Genomic DNA, 17,234 nt, shown 5'->3' on the forward strand with positions numbered 1-17,234 from the left:
GTCGTCGTGGCTATCGTCTGTTCCCTCTTCTCTTTCCTCCTCTACTGAAGGTAGTGATTCGTGCTGGAGTCCGATGGCTGAGTCTCCAATCGGGCACCTCTTGACAAGGAACGGAGGCCGGACAGGTTCGCTGATCTGGAAATCGCAGGCGTGCGGCCTCCTCCTTTTTCCATTTGTTTACATTGACAGACAATCAGAGACATTGGGCCTGAAATTTTCAGTTCAGCAGCCCTTGCGAGAGCAGTTCCTCACTGTGATCATCCAATCAGGGAGTTAGGCCTGTGGTTCCGTGGATACCAAAAGACCCCCCAATCTAGCCCACCCAAGTGATCATTCTTGCAGTGAGAATCCAGGACATTGGGATTCCTGTACCCTGGGTACATGCTACAACTATACAAAGCACTGGTTAGACCACACCTGGGGTGCTGTGCTCAGTTCTGGGCAATGCACCTTACGAAGAATATACTGGCCTTGGAGGGAGTGCAGCGTAGATTTACTAGAATGATTACCTGGACCCCAAGGGTTAAATTACGAGGAGAGATTACACAAACTAGGATTGTAGTCCCTGAAATTTAGAAGATTAAGGGGTGATTTGATCGAAGTTTTCATGATATTAAGGAGAACTGATAGGGTAGATAGAGAGAAACTATTTCCGCTGGTTGGGGAGTCTAGGACCAGAGGACATAGCCTAAAATTAGAGCCAGGACTTTCAGGAGTGAAGTTAGGAAACACTTCTACACGCAAAGGGTGGTAGAAGTTTGGAACTCTCTTCCGCAAATGGCATTTGATGCTAGCTCAATTGTTCATTATAAATCTGAGATTGATAGATTTTTGTTACCAAAGGTATTAAGGGATATGGGGTTAAGGCAGGTCACAGATCAGCCATGATCTCATTGAATGGCGGAATGGGCTCGAGGGACTCAATGGCCAATCCTGTTCTGATCTTCCTCTGTTCCTAGGGCTCCACAAAGATATCAGATTCCCATTGTCATTAGATTTCTGTATTTGTATTGATTACCAGCATATTGGTCTAGATTTTAACCCCCCCCACCCTCACCGCCTGGTCAAAACTGGGCGGGGTGAGGGGGGGCAGTTAAAATGGAACGGGAACTTACCCATTCCTTTCCCACCCTGATCTGACCGACTGCAATTTTAACAATGCAGGTGACAAGGACGCCCATCTTCAAACCATCAGGATCCTCTTTAAATACGCAGATCGGGCTTTGATGGCGTCATCGGTGCCCGATCTGCTATTTTAGCCCGAGACCTGAGCGGGACAGCAGTGATGGCTTCCCCAACAGGTCAAACCTGTCGGGAGCTGGGTCGTGGGCCAAAGAGGCCCAGTGAGGTAAGTTTAAAAAATTTTTTTAGGTTTCCTTATGGACCAAGAGTTCCATCAAGTTACATCGAGTCACAGCACAGTTACAGGCCATTCGGCCCAACTGGTCTATGCTGGTGTTAATGCTTCACACAAGTCTCCTCCCTCCCTATTTTATCTAACCCTATCAACATACCCTTCTATTCCTTTCTCCCTCATGTGCTTATCCAGCTTCCCCTTAAATGCATCTATGCTATTCGCCTCAATTACTCCGTGTGGTAGCGCATTTGACATTCTTACTACTCTTTGGGTAAAGAAGTTTCTCCTGAATTCCCTATTGGATTTATTAGTGACCATCTTATATTGATGATATCTAGTTTTGGACTCTCCACAAGTGCAATAATTTTCTCTACCCCTACCTTATCAAACCCTTTCATTGTCTTAAAGACCTTTATCAGGTCGCCTCTCAGCCTTCGCTCTTTTAGAGAAAAGAGCCCCAGTGTGTTTAGTCTTTCCTCTCAGTTCTGGTATCATCCTTGTGAATCTTTTTTTTGCACCTTCTCCAATGTCTCCATATCCCTTTTATAATATGGAGACCAGAACTGTGCACAGTGCTCCAAATGTGGTCCAAGCAAGGTTCTATAAAATTTTAACATAATTTCTGTGCTTTTCAATTCTATCCCTCTGGAAATGAACCCAATTCTTAGTTTCCCTTTTTTATGCCCTTATTAACCTGCATCGCTACTTTTACTGATTTCTTTATCTGTACCCTTAGATCCCTTTGCTCCTCTATCCCATTTAGACTCTTATCCAAGCAATATGCGGCCTCCTTTCTCTTCCTACCAAAATGCACCACCTCAAACTTATCTATATTGAAATTCATTTGCCAATTACACACCCATTCTGCAAGTTTATTAATGCATCCTTGAATTTTGACGCATTCTTCCTTTGAATTAATTACACCTCCCAATTTCGTGTCGTCCTCAAATTTTGAAAATGCTTTCCCGATTCCCGAGTCCAAATCGTCAATGTAAATTGTGAACACCAGTGGTCCCAGCACCGATCCTGGTGGAACACCACTTCCCAACTTTTGCCAGTCTGAGTAGTTACCTTTAACCCCTACTCTCTGTTTTCTGTTTTGTAGCCAGCTTGCTGTCCCTTCTGCTACCTGTCCCCTGACACCACATGATCTGACCTTCGTCTTGAGTCTACCTTATCGAGGGCATTTTCAAAATCCAAATATATTACATCTACTTCATTACCCTTGCCTACTTTTTCTGTTACTTCTTCAAAGTGCGAGTGATACATAGAATCATAGAATCATTACAGCACAGAAGGAGGCCATTTGGCCCATTCTGCCTGTGCTGGCTTTTTGTAAGAGCAATCCAGTTAGTTCCATTTTCCCGCTCTTTCCCCGTAGTCCGGCAAATTTTTTCCCTTTAAATATTTATCCAATTCCTTTTTGAAAGCCATGATTGAAATTGCATCCGCCTCCCTTTCAGGCAGCGCATTCCAGATCATAACTACTCGCTGTGTAAAATAGTTTTTCCTCACGTCCCCTTTTGTTCTTTTGCCAATCATTACAGAGAAGTGCGAAGTGATAAATTTTGGCAGGAAGAATGAGGAGAGTCAATATAAACTAAATGGTATAATTCTAAAGGGGGTACAGGAACATAGAGACCTGGGGGTATATGTGCTCAAATCATTGAAGGTGGCAGGGCAGGTTGAGAAAGTGGTTAAAAAAGCATATGGAATACTGGGTTTTATAAATAGAGGCATAGGGCATGATTTTAGCGGGGAGTCGGGGGGGGGAGGTGGAATTCCCGACGAAAACCCGGAAGTACTGGTTTCCTGGACGTCCTTACGATTTTGACGGAAGGACGTCTTTTTTTTTGTATGTTTCCTGTCCAACAGGTCGGCCTGATTGACAGGCTGGTCTAAGTCAGACAGGAAAGCAGCCAGTGAGATGACGTGAAAAGGTATGTGTTAGATGGGGGGTAGGGGTCATGGGGGGATGGGGGGCGACGGTCATCGGAGAGGGCTCAGTCATCAGAGGTCGTCGGGGGTCACTGGGGGGGGCGCAGCCATCGGCGGGGGGGGGGGGGTACAGTCATTGGGGGGGGCAGTCATCTGGAAGGCTCGGTCATCGGAGGTGGTTTCAGTCATCGCGGGGGTCAGAGATAGTGGGGAGGGTCGGAGATCGTGCGTGGGGGGCCAATCACGTTTGTAGGGTCACTGCAGGTTGGCTTATTGGGCCTGGGGGAAGGACTCATATTCTTCCGGGCTCACAAGCTGTGCTATAAAGGCACTTACCTGCAGTTTTGGGCTTTCTCACCTCCTCTCAAGTGGCGTGAAGGAGAAGGCCTGGGAATCCCAGCCCCCCAGGTGTTAAAAACAAAAATCTGTAAAAATGGATAAATACTTGAAAGCTTTCACTGACCAACCCGCCTCCTGAGAGCCGGTTGGTTGCCTGCCCCACATCCCGCCTCTGTTAAAACCGGATCAGGTGGGTTGGAGGCGGGTTTTAGATTTTTAAAACTTTTACTGCCTCCCTGCCCCCAACCTGCCCGTTTTTCCCAATTTAAAATCATGCCCACAAAGTTCAAAAGCAAGGAAGTCATGTTGAACCTTTATAAAACACTGGTTCGGCCACAACTGGAGTATTGTGTCCAATTCTGGGCACCGCAATTTAAGAAAAGATGTGAAGGCCTTAGAGAGGGTGCAGGAAAGATTTACTAGAATGGTTCCAGGGATGAGGGACTTCAGTTACGTGGAGAGACTGGAGAAGCTGGGGTTGTTCTCCTTAGAGCAGAGAAGGTTGAGAGGAGATTTGATAGAAGTGTTCAGAATCATGAAGGGTTTAGATAAAGTAAATAAAGAGAAACTGTTCCCATTGGCAGGAGGGTCGAGAACCAGAGGACACAAATTTAAGCTGATTGGCAAAAGAACCAAAGGCGACATGAGGAAAAAATAATTACGCGTCGAGTTATTATGATCTGGAATGCGCTGCCTGAAAGGGCGGTGGAAGTAGATTCAATCGTGGCTTTCAAAAAGCATTTGGATAAATACTCGAAGGGAAAAAATTTGCAGGGTTACGGGGAAAGAGCGGGGGAATGGGACTAACTGGAATACTCTTACAAAGAGCCGGCCCGGGCTCGATGGGCCCAATGGCCTCCTTCTGTGCTGTAACCATTCTATGATTCTAAAGAATTCAATAAGGTTGGTCAAGCATGACTTTCCCTTCTGGAATCGGTGTTAACTATTCTTTATTATGTTTTTGGTTTCTAGATGTTTTCCTATCACATCTTTGAGTAAAGATTCCATTGTCTTTCCTACCAACGATGTTAAGCTAACTGGTCTATACTTCTCTGGGCTGGTTCTATCTCCCATTTTAAATATAGGAATAACATTAGCTGTCCGCCAGTCCTCTGGCACTATTCCCTTTTGTAATGAATTTTTATATAGAGGGGCATGGAAACTTTGGGCCTCTCTTACTCCGGGCTTTCTCTACCCTCTACCATTCATGATCCCCTCTGGGCACACCCACCCACCCACCCATCCAACCGCTTAACTGACTGCCGGGGACTGTTGCCGCGGGTCCCCGGCCGCAGCCGCCTGCCGCCCGAATTCCCGCTTCCACCCGCCGGCTTTGCCGATGATTCCTGTCGGGTTCAGGTGAGAGTCGGAGCCTCGATATTTAAATGAGGCCTCGGGGGCAAAAATCTCTCTGGGCTTCGACACGCGAGTTTTTCGCTCTCCCTGGCACCTCCACCCCCTCACCCCCTCCCTGGCGTCTCTCCTCCGGCCCCTCCCCCTGCACCCCCACCCCGTACCAATCCCGCCCCGAATTAAAATTGAGCCAACGTTTTGTTTACTGCATACTAATTTTATTTTAAAAAGCATTTTCTGCAATGGCAGTATCATGGTATCTTAGTAGGTACAGCACTGGAGGAGGCCATTTGGCCCATCGTGCCTGTGCCGGCTCTTTGATAGAGCTATCCAATTAGTCCCACTCCCCTGCTCTTTCCCATAGCCCTGTAAATTTTTTCCTTTCAAGTATTTATCCAATTCCCTTTTTGAAAGTTACTTTTGAATCTGTTTCCACCGCCCTTTCAGGCAACGCATTCCAGATCATAACAACTCGCTGTGTAAAAAAAAATGTTTTCTCATGTCGCCTCTGGCTTTTTTGCCGATCACCTTAAATCTGTGTCCTCTGGTTACCGACCCTTCTGCCACTGGAAACAGTTTCTCCTTATTTACTTGATCATGGCAGCTTGCTGTCTTTTGAGTAGCTGTCGTCATCTTTCGGAAGTTAGGACAAGAATTGGGACAGTTTTCGTGAGGTATGCAATATTTGCAGGAAATCACTGGAAATGTGCCGATATTTTCACGGGATTCACTGGAAATGCCTCGAAATTTGCAGGAGACCTCTGGCAATGTGTCAATATTAGTTGGTGTCCGCCGCAGAGAGAAGAGCCAGGTCCTGCCCTCAGTTGATCTTCATGCATATGCTTTTTTGCAATAGGTCACTGGATAGTAATGCAAATATTGGATAATTCCCTCCCTCATGTAAGCACATTAAGGGTAATGTCAGTATCCCACTATCTTTTGGTAGTACATATGTTCGATATTTTTAATTTTAATTAACAGGTTGTTCATAGTATCATAGTAGGTACAGCACAGATGGAGGCCATTTGGCCCATCGTGCCTGTGTCCTCTGGTTACTGACCCTTCTGCCACTGGAAACAGTTTCTCCTTATTTAGTTCATGAAAACCGTTCATGATTTTGAACACCTCTATCAAATCTCCCTTAACCTTCTCTCTTCTAATGAGAACAATCCCAGCTTCTTCAGTCTCTCCACATAACTGAAGTCCCTCATCCCTGGTATCATTCTAGTAAAAGGTTGTTGATAGTGGAATAACAATATTGGTGATTGCATTGTCAAGAAGAGCAGGTCTTTTTTTTTACTGAGACACCAAGTGAGATAAATCAGGAACTAGCTAACATCAAAGGAGTTTCACAGTTTGGAGATTTGGGGCAAGTATGTACTTGAGCTGGAGAATTACGTAGAATTACATGGAATGTACAGCACAGAAACAGGCCATTCAGCCCAAGAGGTCTATGCCGGTGTTTATGCTCTGCACAAGCCACTCCCACCCTTCTTCATCTAACCCTATCAACATATCCTTCTATTCCTTTCTCCCTCATGTACAGTGAATCTCAAGTTCAACAAAGTGAGGATCGCAAGATCATAAGATAGATATAGACAGCCGGTCTTAGCCCACCCACCCTGAAAGATCCCAAATTCCTCCGCATTGCAGCATCCAGCCATTCCTTCATTGATTCCAGGGCTTCTGCCTCCATTATTCTACCTGGAAGTCCATTTCCATGTATTTATCGCTCTTCTTGTGAAGAGGAACTTCCTGACATCAGTCCTAAGTTTTCCTTTTACTAATTTGGAACTGTGTCCCAATCTCACAATTCAGTTTGAAGTAATGTTCTGCACCTACTATTGCATGTCATTTACTAACATATATACCTTGATTAGGTCACCTTTCAGTCACCCCATTTTAATGCCCAAGTTTCTTCAGCCTATCCTCACGAATCAGTCTTCTTTTGCTAGGGATCAACCTCATGGGTCTCTTCTCAGAACTGCCTGTAGAGTTTGAATGTTTCCCTCGTGTCTCCACAACCAGTGACCAGAGCACTTTACAGTTTGAGCATGGCTTCTTCTGACTTGTACTCAATTGTTCTGGCTGTATTGTTCAACATGCTATTTGTTTTGTTGATTGCTGCTCCACAGCAATTTAGGCATGTTGAGTGTCATGCCTACTAAAGCTCTTGATGTCAGCCTTGGCTCAGTCAGTCACGTTCGTGCCTCTGAGTCAGAAGGCCATTTGATCAAGCCCCACTCCAGAGACTTGAGCACAAAACCTAGGCTTGACATTTCAATGCAGTACTACCTTGCCCATTTTTACTTCCTTTGCGTAGCACTTTGCACTTGTCCAGTCAAATTTCATCTACCATTGCCTGACTCGTTGTTTAGTTCCTGAATTGCCTCCCCAGAATCAACTGCCCCCACCTTGTTTAGTGTCCTCTGCAAATAATGGACAGTTTTGCACTGATTGGCTGAATCAAAGAGTGGGGGAGGGGGGGGGGAATTAGCATGTTGTGTGGAGTAATTGAAGCTTCTGATGGAAAGTGAGGGTGCTAAGAGGGTTAATAATCCTAACAGCATGATAAAACAGAATGAGGCAAAAAAAAATGCTCCAACAGAGAGCAAGCCTGGAGGATAGAGCAGAGACGATGTGTTTGGTTTGTCTCATTTTCAATTCACACAGCGACTGCTAATTCGGTTTTGTGTTAAGATTGCAGCTGTTCAGAATTAAAATGCACCAAAAAAATGTATTTACTTTGATCTACTGAATAAAAATGTATACTTCACACTGCTGGGATGAAGCCAGCTGTGAAGAAAATTGATTAAAACTAAGCTCGTGCGACCAACCTGATTCAAATCCTCACTGCATTCAGGGACTATCCATGATTGTCCGCATTATCACAAGCATACAAGAGCAATCTTATTTTTCTGTCCCTTCTCCTTGCCACAAAGTATTATCTAAAAATAATTATATTTGCACTGGAACTTTTCCACTTCATTATTTCTCTGTTCAATTCTTTTTTGACGTCAGATTTTGCCTGTCCTCCTTTTAAATCCAGTAACCCTACCATCCCTGGCCTCACCCACCTACAGTGGCTGTCCGTCTCCCAACCTCTTGCTTTCAAAATTCTTGTCCTTATCAGCAAGTCCCTTTGTGTCTTCACCCTGTTTCCTTTTTACGGCAACCTTATTCAGCCTTGCTGATTAGTATTTTAATCACCTCAAGTCTCTGGAGTGGGACTTGAACCCATGATTTTCTGACTCAGAAGCTCTTTTTCAAATTCACTCTGTAGATAAACAAGGTGGATCATGTGGAGAAAAACACCAGGGCTGATATAATGAGCAAAGCGGTTTACTTATCTGCTGTAGTGTTCAATGATTGGAGAACTCAGTTGATTAGGTACTGCATGAGCGGAGCATTCATTCTCAGCTTCTTCTCCATCTATTTCAGATTCGCAGCATTTATAGTTTTTTTTTCTAATTATTTCTTCCTCAAAAGCATCGTGATTGCATAAGAACTGCCCATTGTTGCTTATTCCCACGTTGCACTCTCCGTAAACTTGAGCTCATCCAAAACTCTGCTGCCCGTATTGTAACCTGCACCAAGTCCCATTCACCCATCACCCCTGTGCTCACTGACCTACATTGGCTCCCGGTCAAGCAACGCCTCGATTTCAAAATTCGAATCCTTGTTTTCAAATCCTTCCATGGCCTCGCCCCTCCCTATCTCTGTAACCTCCTCCAGCCCTACAACCCTCCGAGATCTCTGCACTCCTCCAAATGTGGCACCCTCAATTTTCATCGCTCCACCATTGCCGGCTGTGCATTCAGCTGCCTGGGCCCTAAGCTCTGGAATTCCCTCCCTAAACCTATCCGTCCCTCTCTCCTCCTCTCAGATGCTCCTTAAAACCTACTTCTTTGAACAAGCTTTTGGTCACATGTCCTAATATCTCCTTATGTGGCTCGGTGTCAAATTTTGTTTGAATACGCTCCTGTGAAGCGCCTTGGGATGTTTAACCATGTTAAAGGCGCTATATAAATAATAGGAGCCCTCAATAGCTATGAATAGATATTCACTTAAGCACAGAAAGGAATAGAATTATCTTTGGTTGAATTAATGAAAGATAAATGAATGCCGTGAATTTCACAACAGAAGTAGATGGGGGGTTGGGGGGGCGAGTGGGTGGTATTTTTGACTTTGGCCGATGGTTTAAAGCTTGTGCTATTGATTCAGCCACTCGTAGGCTTCAATGGAAAGGAAAATCGGGAGAGTTGTATAATCGAACAAAGTCAAAATGACCCCCCGAGGTGTGAAAGTTCAGTTTAAAGAGATGCTTTCAGCATCCAATGCTTGTTACAGGAGCGACCCTCGGCTGGAACGCATCTTGAGAAATTGAGGGCGTGCAGCCCATGGTTTTCCAGTCATTCATTTTAATAGGTGCAAAATCACGGGTTGCTCCCTGCCAGTGTCACTCCCCACTGGGGGCCCGAGGTGGCAGAACCTCCCCTTAAACGTATAAGGGTATTTTCTTACTTCCTACATAAGGGACTACGTTGCCTCTGTCACTGGGTCAAAGTTACATCGAGTTACATTGAAACTACAGCACAGACAGGCCATTCGACCCAACTGCTCTCTACATGCTTCACATGAGTCTCTTCCCTCCCTACTTCATCTAACCCTATCAGGATACTCTTCTATTCCTTTCTCCATCATGTACTTATCTAGCTCCCCCTTAAATATATCTATGCTATCTGCCTCAACTACTCCTTCTGGTAGCGCGTTCCGCATTCTTACTCTTTGGGTAAAGAAGTTCCTCCTGAATTCCCTATTGGATTTATTAGCAATTAATTTATATTTATGACCTCTAGTTTTGGAGTCCCCCACAAGTGGAAACATGTTCTCTACGTCTACCCTATCAAACCCTATCATTATCTTAAAGACTTCTATCAGGTCACCCCTCAGCCTTGTCTCTTCTAGAGAAAAGAGCCCCAACCTGTTCAGCCTTTCCTGATAAGGATAGCCTCTCAGTTCTGGTATCATCCTTGTGAATGTCTTTTGCACCCTCTCCAATGCCTCCATATCCTTTCTATAATATGGAGACCAGAACTGTGCACAATACTCCAACTGTGGCCGAACCAAGGTTCTATACAAATTTAACATAACTTCTCTGCTTTTCAATTCTATTCCTCTAGAAATGAACCCCAGCACTTGTTTTGCATTTTTTATGGTCTTATTAACCTGCGTTGCTACTTTTAGTGATTTGTGTATCTGTACCCCCAGATCCCTTTGCTCCTCTATCCTGTTTAGACTCTTATCTAAGCAGTATGTGGCCCTCTTATTCTTCCTACCAAAATGCACCACCTCACACATATCTATATTGAAATTCATTTGCCAATTACATGCCCATTCCGCAAGTTTATTAATGTCCTCTTGTATTTTGACGCATTCTTCCTTTGAATTAACTGCACCCCCCCAATTTGGTGTCGTCCACAAATTTTGAAATTGTACTTCCAATTCCTGAATCCAAATCGTCAATGTAAATTGTGAACAACAGTGGTCCCAGCACTGATCCATGTGGAACACCACTTCCCATCTTTAGCCACCCTTAACTCATACTCTCTGTTTTCTGTTTTGTTGCCAACTTGCTATCCATTCTGGTTTAACTGGTGAAAGATAAAAATGATACTGGGATCCTCAAAACACATGCATTATTCCATCTCACAGGTTTTGGGGGACAAAAAGGTAATAGAAAAAGAAAGAAAGTCTAACATTTATATAGCACCTTTCATGACTTCAGGACGTCTCAAATCACTTTACAGCCAATGAAGTATTTTTGAAGTGTAGTCACTGTTGTAATGTAGGGAACGTGGCAGTCAATTTGCACACAGCAAGGTCCCACAAACAGCAATGTGATAATGACCAGATCTGTTTTAGTGATGTTGGCTGCGGGATAAATATTGGCTAGGACTCCCCTACTCTTCTTTGAATAGTACCAAGGGATCTTTTACGTCCACCTGAGAGGGCAAACGGGGCCTCGGTTTAATGTCTCATCTGAAAGACGGCACCTCTGGTAGTGCAACGCTCCCTCGGTACTGCATTGGAGTGTCAGCCTAGACTTTGTGCTCAAGTGTCCGGAGTGGGGCTTAAGCCCACCATCTTCTGACTCAAAAGTGGGAGTGCTACCACTGAGTCAAGGCAGGCACTGAATGCAGATGAATTCAGCGTTTCTGACTGGGTGGGGTTCCATGTGACCAACAAATGCAGCATCAATGGGCAAATGCAACTAAGGGTGAATCCAAGCATTCTTGGTGAATTTATGTCACAGGAGTTCTCATCCAGCATTATCTGCTGAGAATTGTACTCTTATTAAAGCTCGAATATAATCCTGATAGATCAGTGAATTTAAAACTCTTTCGAATAAATATGTTAATATTTTACAGAGTGTCTTACAGTCAAATGCAAGAGGAACAGCAGGCTGTAGTTAATGGTACTCTTTCACTGCTGGATTTATAATCAATGTAAACACAACACGGAGCCCATCATAAACAAACTTTGCCAACTATTTTTTAAGAGCTAAGTCAACAGCATAGTAAACTTCTGGATAAATGTTATAAAATTCCACAGATAAACAAGGTTTTTTTTAATCCACAGGCAATGCATAGTCTCAATTTCCTTTCTCAGAGCACATTCCTTTCATCTATAGGTAATATTGATAATTTAATTAAAGGTCCAGCTCCGATGGATTCAGTCCCAAAGTGCAGAATTTTGAGTAAAATAATAAAAATTCCAAATTAATCTCTTCTGAGCTGTGTTGGATAGTCTGATAGTCAGAATATTGGCCTTTGGCTCGTTGCTTTCATTGGTATTCCACGCAGATGTTTTTCTATTCCATCACACCTGTTGGGAACAGAATCAATCTAAAAAGGCCAATTCGGCCCTCAAACTGGCATGTATTAATATTTTATCTGAGTTTATATGACTACATTTTACATTTTATAAAATATCCTTGTCATGCCAAATTTTATCTTCGTTATTAAGGAATAAACCGTCTGTAAATGGAGTTTACACAGCGCCCCCCGGCCAAGTTAAGATGGTTGAGCAGGATCAGCTCCGACGGCCAAAGTGTTGCCTACAAATTACTAAAAGGCAAAAATCAGACAGGATTCCTACTCCTGGTCGATATCCGTGATCCTGTTCCCATCCAACAGGAAAGGATGTTCCAAATATCAACCAGTTAATTAATAAATATCACGCAGCACTCCAAATCAAATTACCAAACAGTGCAGTCCAAATAATATCAAACTAACCAATAGTACATTTCAAATACCAACCTGACTAACAGTACACTTCAAATCAACCTACCTAAAAGTATACTTCACATACCAATCTACCCGACGGTACACTCCAAATATCGGCCTAGCCGACGGTACACTCCAAATATCGGCCTACCCGACGGTACACTCCAAATATCGGCCTACCCGACGGTACACTCCAAATATCAGCCTACCCGACGGTACACTCCAAATATCGGCCTACCCGACGGTACACTCCAAATATCGGCCTACCCGACGGTACACTCCAAATATCGGCCTACCCGACGGTACACTCCAAATATCAGCCTACCCGACGGTACACTCCAAATATCGGCCTACCCGACGGTACACTCCAAATATCAGCCTACCCGACGGTACACTCCAAATATCGGCCTACCCGAAGGTACACTCCAAATATCGGCCTACCCGACGGTACACTCCAAATATCGGCCTACCCGAAGGTACACTCCAAATATCGGCCTACCCGAAGGTACACTCCAAATATCGGCCTACCCGACGGTACACTCCAAATATCGGCCTACCCGAGGTACACTCCAAATATCGGCCTAGCCGACGGTACACTCCAAATATCGGCCTACCCGACGGTACACTCCAAATATCGGCCTACCCGACGGTACACTCCAAATATCGGCCTACCCGACGGTACACTCCAAATATCGGCCTAGCCGAAGGTACACTCCAAATATCGGCCTACCCGACGGTACACTCCAAATATCAGCCTACCCGACGGTACACTCCAAATATCGGCCTACCCGACGGTACACTCCAAATATCGGCCGAGCCGACAGCAATTCTCACTTCTGAGTCAGAAGGTTGTGGGTTCAAGTCCCACTCCAGAGATTTGAGTGCGTAATCTAGGCTGACACTGCAGTGCAGTACTGAGGGAGCACTGCACTGTCGGAGGTGCTGTCTTTCGGGTGACATATTAAACCGAGGCCCTGTCCGCCTTGTCTGCCCTCTCAGGAGGACGTAAAAAAACTCAAAACTTTATTTTGAAGAAGGGCAGGGGAGTTCTCCCCGGTGTCCTGGCCAATATTTATCCCCTCAACCAACATCATTAAAACAGATTATTATTAACAGGTCATTATCTCATTGCTGTTTGTGGGACCTTGCTGTGCGCAAATTGGCTGCCGCGTTTCCTGCATTACAACGGTGACGACGCTTCAAGAAATGCACTTATTTGGCTGCAAAGTGCTATATAAATGCACGTTCTTTCTTTTCTTTCTTACAGAGAGACTCAACTATTCCAATTCGCACAACAGAACATGCTGGAGGAGGGAGGAGGAGCAGCAGAGGTGATCAGTGGCCACAGGATGAGGAGCACAAGGATTCACTACTACCCCGGCATTGTGTCTACCGTGGGCAAGAAAGTCACCTTGACCTCACCAAGGAAAACTGACTGAGAAGGCTACACTTCCTAATGGAGGTAAGAAGTAAATTATGCTCTTTCCTGGAAGCAGACCTGCAGCCAAGAAACAACATCAGATTCTGACAAGCAGCCAAGAAAGCAATATTAGTTCGACATGCTGTACTCCACTGTCTGTTTGGCTTCAGTGCCTTTGATTAAAAGCAACCTTCAGCCGCAAGGAAAAGAACAATATCCATTGAGCGGATATTTTGTCCTGTGTATTTCAGGCAGCAGCATAGATTTTGCGGACTTACCTGCAGGATATCTGAGAACTGACTAAGTGTATTGCAATGGTCAACTACATGACTAATGATAGTCGATCCTCAGTCTGTCTCAGCTGCTTTTATCTGGATGCACTTCTTTCGGGTGTCAACCTTGGTTCAGTTGGTGGCACTCTCGGGTCGTGGTTCAAGTCCCACTCCAGAGACTTCAACACAATATCTAGGCTGTCACTCCAGCGCAGTACTGAGGGCGTGCTGCACTGTCGGAGGTGCCGTCTTTTGGATGAGACGTTAAACCGAGGCCCCAACTGCCCTACCAGGTGGATTTTAAAGATCCCATGGCACCATTTCGAAGAAGAGCAGAGGAATTTTCCCCAGTGTCCTGGCCAATATTTATCTCTCAACCAATATCACTAAAAGAGATTATCTGGTCACGATCTCATTGTTGTTTGTGAGACATTGCAGTGGGCAAATTGGCTGCCATGATTCCTACATTACAAGAGTGACTACACTTCAAAAGTATTTCATTGGCTGTAAAGCACTTTGGGTGGTCCTGAGGTTGTGAAAGGCGCTATACAAATGCAAGTTCTTTCTGCTCCAATGGCAATAATCCCAGTATCTCAAGTCTCTCCTGATAACTATAGCTTCTCACCCTTGGCATCATCCTGACTGAACTAGAATTTCTCCAAGTATCCCTGAGCTCCTAGCAACCAGATTATATGAGCTATCTGTGCTCGTTAGAATAGTTTGCCACTGTATACATGTTTATGCCATCAAATAGACATGCACTCATAAAATTAAATTATTTTCCTCAAATGTGCCTCAATTCAGGCAATTAGGGATGGGCAATAAATGCTGGCCTTGCCAGCGATGCCCATATCCCATGAACGAATAAAAAAAAATTCCCTGGCAGAACAGTGTGGGTATCTGTCAATTCCCTGGTAGAGCAGAGTGGGTACACTGCCAATTCCCAGGCAAAATAGTATGGGTTTACTGCCAATTCCCTGGCAGAACAGTGTGGATACACTGCCAATTCCCTGGTAGAGCTGTGTGAGTATGCAACCAATTCCCTGTAGAGCTGTGTGGGTACACTGCCAATTCCCTGGCTGAACAGTGTGGGTATACTGCCAATTCCCTGGTAGAGCTGTGTGAGTATGCAACCAATTCCCTGTAGAGCTGTGTGGGTACACTGCCAATTCCCTGGCTGAACAGTGTGGGTATACTGCCAATTCCTTGGCAGAACAGTGTGGGTACACTGCCAATTCCCTGGCAGAACAGTGTGGGTACACTGCCAATTCCCTGGCAGAACAGTGTGGGTACACTGCCAATTCCCTGGCAGAACAGTGTGGGTACACTGCCAATTCCCTGGCAGAACAGTGTGGGTACACTGCCAATTCCCTGGCAGAACAGTGTGGGTACACTGCCAATTCCCTGGCAGAACAGTGTGGGTACACTGCCAATTCCCTGGCAGAACAGTGTGGGTACACTGCCAATTCCCTGGCAGAACAGTGTGGGTACACTGCCAATTCCCTGGCAGAACAGTGTGGGTACACTGCCAATTCCCTGGCAGAACAGTGTGGGTATACTGCCAATTCCCTGACAGAACAGTGTGGGTACACTCCCAATTCCCTGGTAGAGCAGTGTGGGTATACTGCCAATTCCCTGGCAGTCTATTCTTGGATGTGCATCTAATTTCCTGATAATCTACTTATGGATGTGCTATTTCCAATTTCCTAGTAGTCCAGTGGTGGGTATGGATCGCATTCTTTTCAGTCCCATGGATCCTTGCATTCTGATCATGGGTATGTCCCCACTCTCCTGGTGGTTGAAGTGAAGATTTTCCTTCATTAATCCATACCCTGGATTCGGATGCAAATGGATCTGTGGAATTTTGACCGACCTGAAATCAAAAGTCTGAATTAACCTGAACATTCACTCCCTTAGTGTGGTGTGGTACAGATTCTGGAATCGTGCCTATGATTAGACCTTACAGTGGAGCAGTCTGCCAATAGATATATGAGAATCTGGTCAACTGATTTGATGTTTTGGATTTGAACATCGAAATTAAGGAGCCAAAATGAGAAGTGTCTAACTGGATATTACAAATGTAACTGGAACATAAGTGGGCTGATGGAGCACCAACTCCCAGGGCCATGGAGTAACGTGATGTGGGTTTGCAGTCCTGGTCCTTTGAATTGTTCTACTTTAGATGCATCACTATGGGAAGGCATTGCACAGACGTCAGGTGGCCTCCCACAGGGAGAAAGGGAAGATAGTATGATGGGTCGTCAGTGCCTTATTTTTGCATTTAGGAACATAGGAACAGGAAGAGGCCATTCAGCCCCTCGTGCCTGGTCCACCATTCAATCAGATCATGGCTGATCTGTACCTCAACTCCATTTACCCGCCTTAGCTCCATATCTCTTGATACTCTTACCCAACAAAAATTTCCTAGTACTTGGTTCAAGGACAGCAGCAACCTTACATTAGGTTGTTCGCTTGTTCATCTTGACAAGAGGGAATGCCTGGTGTGGATAGGCCAGAAATACTAGAAAATGGAAGAAAGGTTAAAGGGCAACGTACACTTACAAAGAAAACTGGATTTTTCTCGCCTGCCAGGTCAGGGCTGGTCAAACTCTTCTCCCACTACTGGTCGGCATCAATTCATGCCTCTGTGACACATTTTGGGATGTTTAACTATATTAAGGGTGCTTTATAAATGCACCTTATTGTTGTGGTCTTTTTTTTAATTACATAGAGTTGCATAGAATGTACAGCACAGAAACAGGCCATTCGGCCCAACAGGTCCATGCCGGTGTTTATGCTCCACACGAACCCAATCAGCATATCCTTTTATTCCTTTCTCCCTCATGTGTTTATCCAGCTTCCCCTTAAATACATCTATGCTATTCACCTCAACTACTCCTTGTGGTAGCGAGTTCCACATTCTCACCACTCTCTGGGTAAAGAAGTTTCTCCTGAATTCTTTATCGGATTTATTAATGACTATCTCAGATTTACAGCCCCCCAGTTCTGGTCTCCCCCACAAGTGGTAACATCTTCTCTATGTCTACCCTATCAAACCCTTTCATAATCTTAAAGACCTCTATCAGGGTCACCCCTCAACATTCTCTTTTCTAGAGAAAAGAGCCCCAGCCTGTTTAATCTTTCCTGATGGGTGTAAACTCTCAGTTCTGGCATCATCCTCGTTTTCATTCCAATTTTCTTCCCCTTTCTTCCCTCTTCTCGTGAAGGAGATGACTCTTTCTGGAGTACAGATCGACAGGCACCAT

Source organism: Heptranchias perlo, chromosome 6 (genome assembly GCF_035084215.1).
Source record: "Heptranchias perlo isolate sHepPer1 chromosome 6, sHepPer1.hap1, whole genome shotgun sequence".
NCBI lineage: Eukaryota > Metazoa > Chordata > Chondrichthyes > Hexanchiformes > Hexanchidae > Heptranchias > Heptranchias perlo.